The following is a 5,000-nucleotide window of genomic DNA, read 5'->3' as shown; positions in this document are numbered from 1 at the left end:
ATAGCAGGCTTCATTTCCATAACATCTGGGCCTCCCGCCGGGCTGGAGGCCATAGCTAGTAACCTGCAGACCAATTTACAGAGCAACACAGGCTGAACATCTTTGAGGGCAACGCGCCCAAGGAAAAGAGAAGCCGACTGAAAAGCAGCTTCGCTTCCAGGCACGGGCAACCATCTCACCTTCTTCCTTAGCCGACTCCTGGACAACGGGCTCCGGCCCAGCTTGCTCTTTCTTTCACCCCCGGGATGGTTTCTTAGCCCTGCGCAGACCCTGCGCCCAGCCCTTTTGAAAGAGGGCGGCTGCGGCCTGTGACTGGTTGCTGAACCACACCTGTGGGTATAAGGGCCGCCCCCAGCCCTTGCACTGCTCCTGCTGGAATATGAAGTTCCCTTAAGAGAAGGCAAAAAGTGAAGAAAAAGGCCTAGCGTGGAGTAGTGCAAAGAGCTGCCGGCAGCCAGGCTGCAAAATAGAAGAGGAGTAAGTGAGAGGCCTGTCTCTGCCTACGGCCACACCACCCTGAACACGCCTGATCTCGGTAGCTAAGCAAGGCCGGGCCTGGTTAGTACTTGGATGGGAGACTGCCTGGGAATACCAGGTGCTGTAGGCTTTTGCTTTTCCTCACTTCCACCAGCAGGGGGTCACTCTCCTCTATGCCATTTTTACATTCACTTTTTACACTGCACACTTGCTTCTTTTACATTCGCTTTCTCTCTTGCACTATTTAGTCCTTGCAAAATCCTAGTATTCTCATTCGTACCGCTATCACTCTTAGCAGCTGCAGCCGCAGCGGGCGTGGTGGCCACCAGCGTTGTGGCTTTTTACTTTTAATAATAGCAGGCTTCATTTCCATAGCATCTGGGCCTCCCGCCGGGCTGGAGGCCATAGCTAGTAACCTGCAGACCAATTTACAGGGCAACACAGGCTGAACATCTTTGCAGGCAACGCGCCCTAGGAAAAGAGAAGCCGACTGAAAAGCAGCTTCGCTTTCAGGCACGGGCAACCATCTTACCTTCTTCCTTAGCCGACTCCTGGACAACGGGCTCCGGCCCAGCTTGCTCTTTCTTTCACCCCCGGGATGGTTTCTTAGCCCTGCGCAGACCCTGCGCCCAGTCCTTTTGAAAGAGGTCGGCTGCGGCCTGTGACTGGTTGCTGAACCACACCTGTGGGTATAAGGGCTGTCCCCAGCCCTTGCACTGCTCCTGCTGGAATATGAAGTTCCCTTAAGAGAAGGCAAAAAGTGAAGAAAAAGGCCTAGCGTGGAGTAGTGCAAAGAGCTGACGGCAGCCAGGCTGCAAACTAGAAGAGGAGTAAGTGAGAGGCCTGTCTCTGCCTACGGTCACACCACCCTGAACACGCCCGATCTCGTCTGATCTTGGAAGCTAAGCAGGGTCGGCCTGGTTAGTACTTGGATTGGAGACCACCTCAGAATGCCAGGTGCTGTAGGCTTTTGCTTTTCCTCACTTCCACCAGCAGGGGGTCACTCTCCTCTAAGCCATTTTTACATTCACTTTTTACACTGCACACTTGCTTCTTTTACATTCGCTTTCTCTCTTGCACTCTTTAGTCCTTGCAAAATCCTAGTATTCTCATTCGTACCGCTATCACTCTTAGCAGCTGCAGCCACAGCGGGCATGGTGGCCACCAGCGTTGTGGCTTTTTACTTTTAATAATAGCAGGCTTCATTTCCATAGCATCTGGGCCTCCCGCCGGGCTGGAAGCCATAGCTAGTAACCTGCAGACCAATTTACAGGGCAACACAGGCTGAACATCTTTGCAGGCAACGCGCCCTAGGAAAAGAGAAGCCGACTGAAAAGCAGCTTCGCTTCGAGGTACGGACAACCATCTCACCTTCTTCCTTAGCCGACTCCTGGACAACAGGCTCCGACCCAGCTTGCTCTTTCTTTCACCCCCGGGATGGTTTCTTAGCCCTGCGCAGACCCTGCGCCCAGCCCTTTTGAAAGAGGGCGGCTGCGGCCTGTGACTGGTTGCTGAACCACACCTGTGGGTATAAGGGCCGCCCCCAGCCCTTGCACTGCTCCTGCTGGAATATGAAGTTCCCTTAAGAGAAGGCAAAAAGTGAAGAAAAAGGCCTAGCGTGGAGTAGTGCAATGAGCTGCCGGCAGCCAGGCTGCAAAGTAGAAGAGGAGTAAGTGAGAGGCCTGTCTCTGCCTACGGCCACACCACCCTGAACATACCCGATCTCGTCTGATCTCGGAAGCTAAGCAGGGTCGGGCCTGGTTAGTACTTGGATGGGAGACTGCCTGGGAATACCAGGTGCTGTAGGCTTTTGCTTTTCCTCACTTCCACCAGCAGGGGGTCACTCTCCTCTATGCCATTTTTACATTCACTTTTTACACTGCACACTTGCTTCTTTTACATTCGCTTTCTCTCTTGCACTCTTTAGTCCTTGCAAAATCCTAGTATTCTCATTCGTATCGCTTTCACTCTTACCAGCTGCAGCCGCGGCCGCAGCGGGCGTGCTGGCCACCAGCGTTGTGGCTTTTTACTTTTAATAATAGCAGGCTTCATTTCCATAGCATCTGGGCCTCCCGCCGGGCTGGAGGCCATAGCTAGTAACCTGCAGACCAATTTACAGGGCAACACAGGCTGAACATCTTTGCAGGCAACGCGCCCTAGGAAAAGAGAAGCCGACTAAAAAGCAGCTTCGCTTCCAGGCACGGGCAACCATCTCACCTTCTTCCTTAGCCGACTCCTGGACAACGGGCTCCGGCCCAGCTTGCTCTTTCTTTCACCCCCGGGATGGTTTCTTAGCCCTGCGTAGACCCTGCGCCCAGCCCTTTTGAAAGAGGGCGGCTGCGGCCTGTGACTGGTTGCTGAACCACACCTGTGGGTATAAGGGCCGCCCCCAGCCCTTGCACTGCTCCTGCTGGAATATGAAGTTCCCTTAAGAGAAGGCAAAAAGTGAAGAAAAAGGCTTAGCGTGGAGTAGTGCAAAGAGCTGCCGGCAGCCAGGCTGCAAAGTAGAAGAGGAGTAAGTGAGAGGCCTGTATCTGCCTACGGCCACACCACCCTGAACACGCCCGATCTCGTCTGATCTCGGAAGCTAAGCAGGGTCGGGCCTGGTCAGTACTTGGATGGGAGACCGCCTGGGAATACCAGGTGCTGTAGGCTTTTGCTTTTCCTCACTTCCACCAGCAGGGGGTCACTCTCCTCTATGCCATTTTTACATTCACTTTTTACACTGCACACTTGCTTCTTTTACATTCGCTTTCTCAATTGCACTCTTTAGTCCTTGCAAAATCCTAGTATTCTCATTCGTACCTCTATCACTCTTAGCAGCTGCAGCCGCAGCGGGCGTGGTGGCCACCAGCGTTGTGGCTTTTTACTTTTAATAATAGCAGGCTTCATTTCCATAGCATCTGGGCCTCCCGCCGGGCTGGAGGCCATAGCTAGTAACCTGCAGACCAATTTACAGGGCAACACAGGCTGAACATCTTTGCAGGCAACGCGCCCTAGGAAAAGAGAAGCCGACTGAAAAGCAGCTTCGCTTCCAGGCACGGGCAACCATCTCACCTTCTTCCTCAGCCGACTCCTGGACAACGGGCTCCGGCCCAGCTTGCTCTTTCTTTCACCCCCGGAATGGTTTCTTAGCCCTGCGCAGACCCTGCGCCCAGCCCTTTTGAAAGAGGGCGGCTGCGGCCTGTGACTGGTTGCTGAACCACACCTGTGGGTATAAGGGCCGCCCCCAGCCCTTGCACTGCTCCTGCTGGAATATGAAGTTCCCTTAAGAGAAGGCAAAAAGTGAAGAAAAAGGCTTAGCGTGGAGTAGTGCAAAGAGCTGCCGGCAGCCAGGCTGCAAAGTAGAAGAGGAGTAAGTGAGAGCCCTGTCTCTGCCTATGGCCACACCACCCTGAACACGCCCGATCTCGTCTGATCTCGGAAGCTAAGCAGGGTCGGGCCTGGTTAGTACTTGGATGGGAGACCGCCTGGGAATAACAGGTGCTGTAGGCTTTTGCTTTTCCTCACTTCCACCAGCAGGGGGTCACTCTCCTCAATGCCATTTTTACATTCACTTTTTACACTGCACACTTGCTTCTTTTACATTCGCTTTCTCAATTGCACTCTTTAGTCCTTGCAAAATCCTAGTATTCTCATTCGTACCTCTATCACTCTTAGCAGCTGCAGCCACAGCGGGCGTGGTGGCCACCAGCGTTGTGGCTTTTTACTTTTAATAATAGCAGGCTTCATTTCCATAGCATCTGGGCCTCCCGCCGGGCTGGAGGCCATAGCTAGTAACCTGCAGACCAATTTACAGGGCAACACAGGCTGAACATCTTTGCAGGCAACGCGCCCTAGGAAAAGAGAAGCCGACTGAAAAGCAGCTTCGCTTTCAGGCACGGGCAACCATCTTACCTTCTTCCTTAGCCGACTCCTGGACAACGGGCTCCGGCCCAGCTTGCTCTTTCTTTCACCCCCGGGATGGTTTCTTAGCCCTGCGCAGACCCTGCGCCCAGTCCTTTTGAAAGAGGTCGGCTGCGGCCTGTGACTGGTTGCTGAACCACACCTGTGGGTATAAGGGCTGTCCCCAGCCCTTGCACTGCTCCTGCTGGAATATGAAGTTCCCTTAAGAGAAGGCAAAAAGTGAAGAAAAAGGCCTAGCGTGGAGTAGTGCAAAAAGCTGACGGCAGCCAGGCTGCAAACTAGAAGAGGAGTAAGTGAGAGGCCTGTCTCTGCCTACGGTCACACCACCCTGAACACGCCCGATCTCGTCTGATCTTGGAAGCTAAGCAGGGTCGGCCTGGTTAGTACTTGGATTGGAGACCACCTCAGAATGCCAGGTGCTGTAGGCTTTTGCTTTTCCTCACTTTCACCAGCAGGGGGTCACTCTCCTCTAAGCCATTTTTACATTCACTTTTTACACTGCACACTTGCTTCTTTTACATTCGCTTTCTCTCTTGCACTCTTTAGTCCTTGCAAAATCCTAGTATTCTCATTCGTACCGCTATCACTCTTAGCAGCTGCAGCCGCAGCGGGCATGG

General features: G+C 53.4%; 3 non-coding genes and 3 pseudogenes across 3 annotated transcripts; all 6 read left to right on the top strand.

The window, feature by feature from the left end:
• Positions 1–498: 498 nt before the first annotated feature.
• Positions 499–607, top strand: LOC142201576 (5S ribosomal RNA; annotated as a pseudogene).
• Positions 608–1,328: 721 nt separating this feature from the next.
• On the top strand, positions 1,329–1,446 carry LOC142201528 (5S ribosomal RNA; annotated as a pseudogene).
• Positions 1,447–2,167: 721 nt separating this feature from the next.
• Positions 2,168–2,286, top strand: LOC142201817 (5S ribosomal RNA). The gene has a single exon (XR_012715706.1). It is a non-coding gene; the product is annotated as a 5S ribosomal RNA (ribosomal RNA).
• A 727-nt stretch (positions 2,287–3,013) lies between these two features.
• LOC142201679 (5S ribosomal RNA) lies at positions 3,014–3,132 on the top strand. The gene has a single exon (XR_012715589.1). It is a non-coding gene; the product is annotated as a 5S ribosomal RNA (ribosomal RNA).
• Positions 3,133–3,853: 721 nt separating this feature from the next.
• Positions 3,854–3,972, top strand: LOC142201867 (5S ribosomal RNA). The gene has a single exon (XR_012715753.1). It is a non-coding gene; the product is annotated as a 5S ribosomal RNA (ribosomal RNA).
• A 721-nt stretch (positions 3,973–4,693) lies between these two features.
• Positions 4,694–4,811, top strand: LOC142201526 (5S ribosomal RNA; annotated as a pseudogene).
• Positions 4,812–5,000: the final 189 nt, after the last annotated feature.

This window comes from Leptodactylus fuscus, chromosome 4, assembly GCF_031893055.1.
Source record: "Leptodactylus fuscus isolate aLepFus1 chromosome 4, aLepFus1.hap2, whole genome shotgun sequence".
Classification (NCBI taxonomy): domain Eukaryota; kingdom Metazoa; phylum Chordata; class Amphibia; order Anura; family Leptodactylidae; genus Leptodactylus; species Leptodactylus fuscus.
This window is presented reverse-complemented; position numbering and strand designations above follow the sequence as displayed.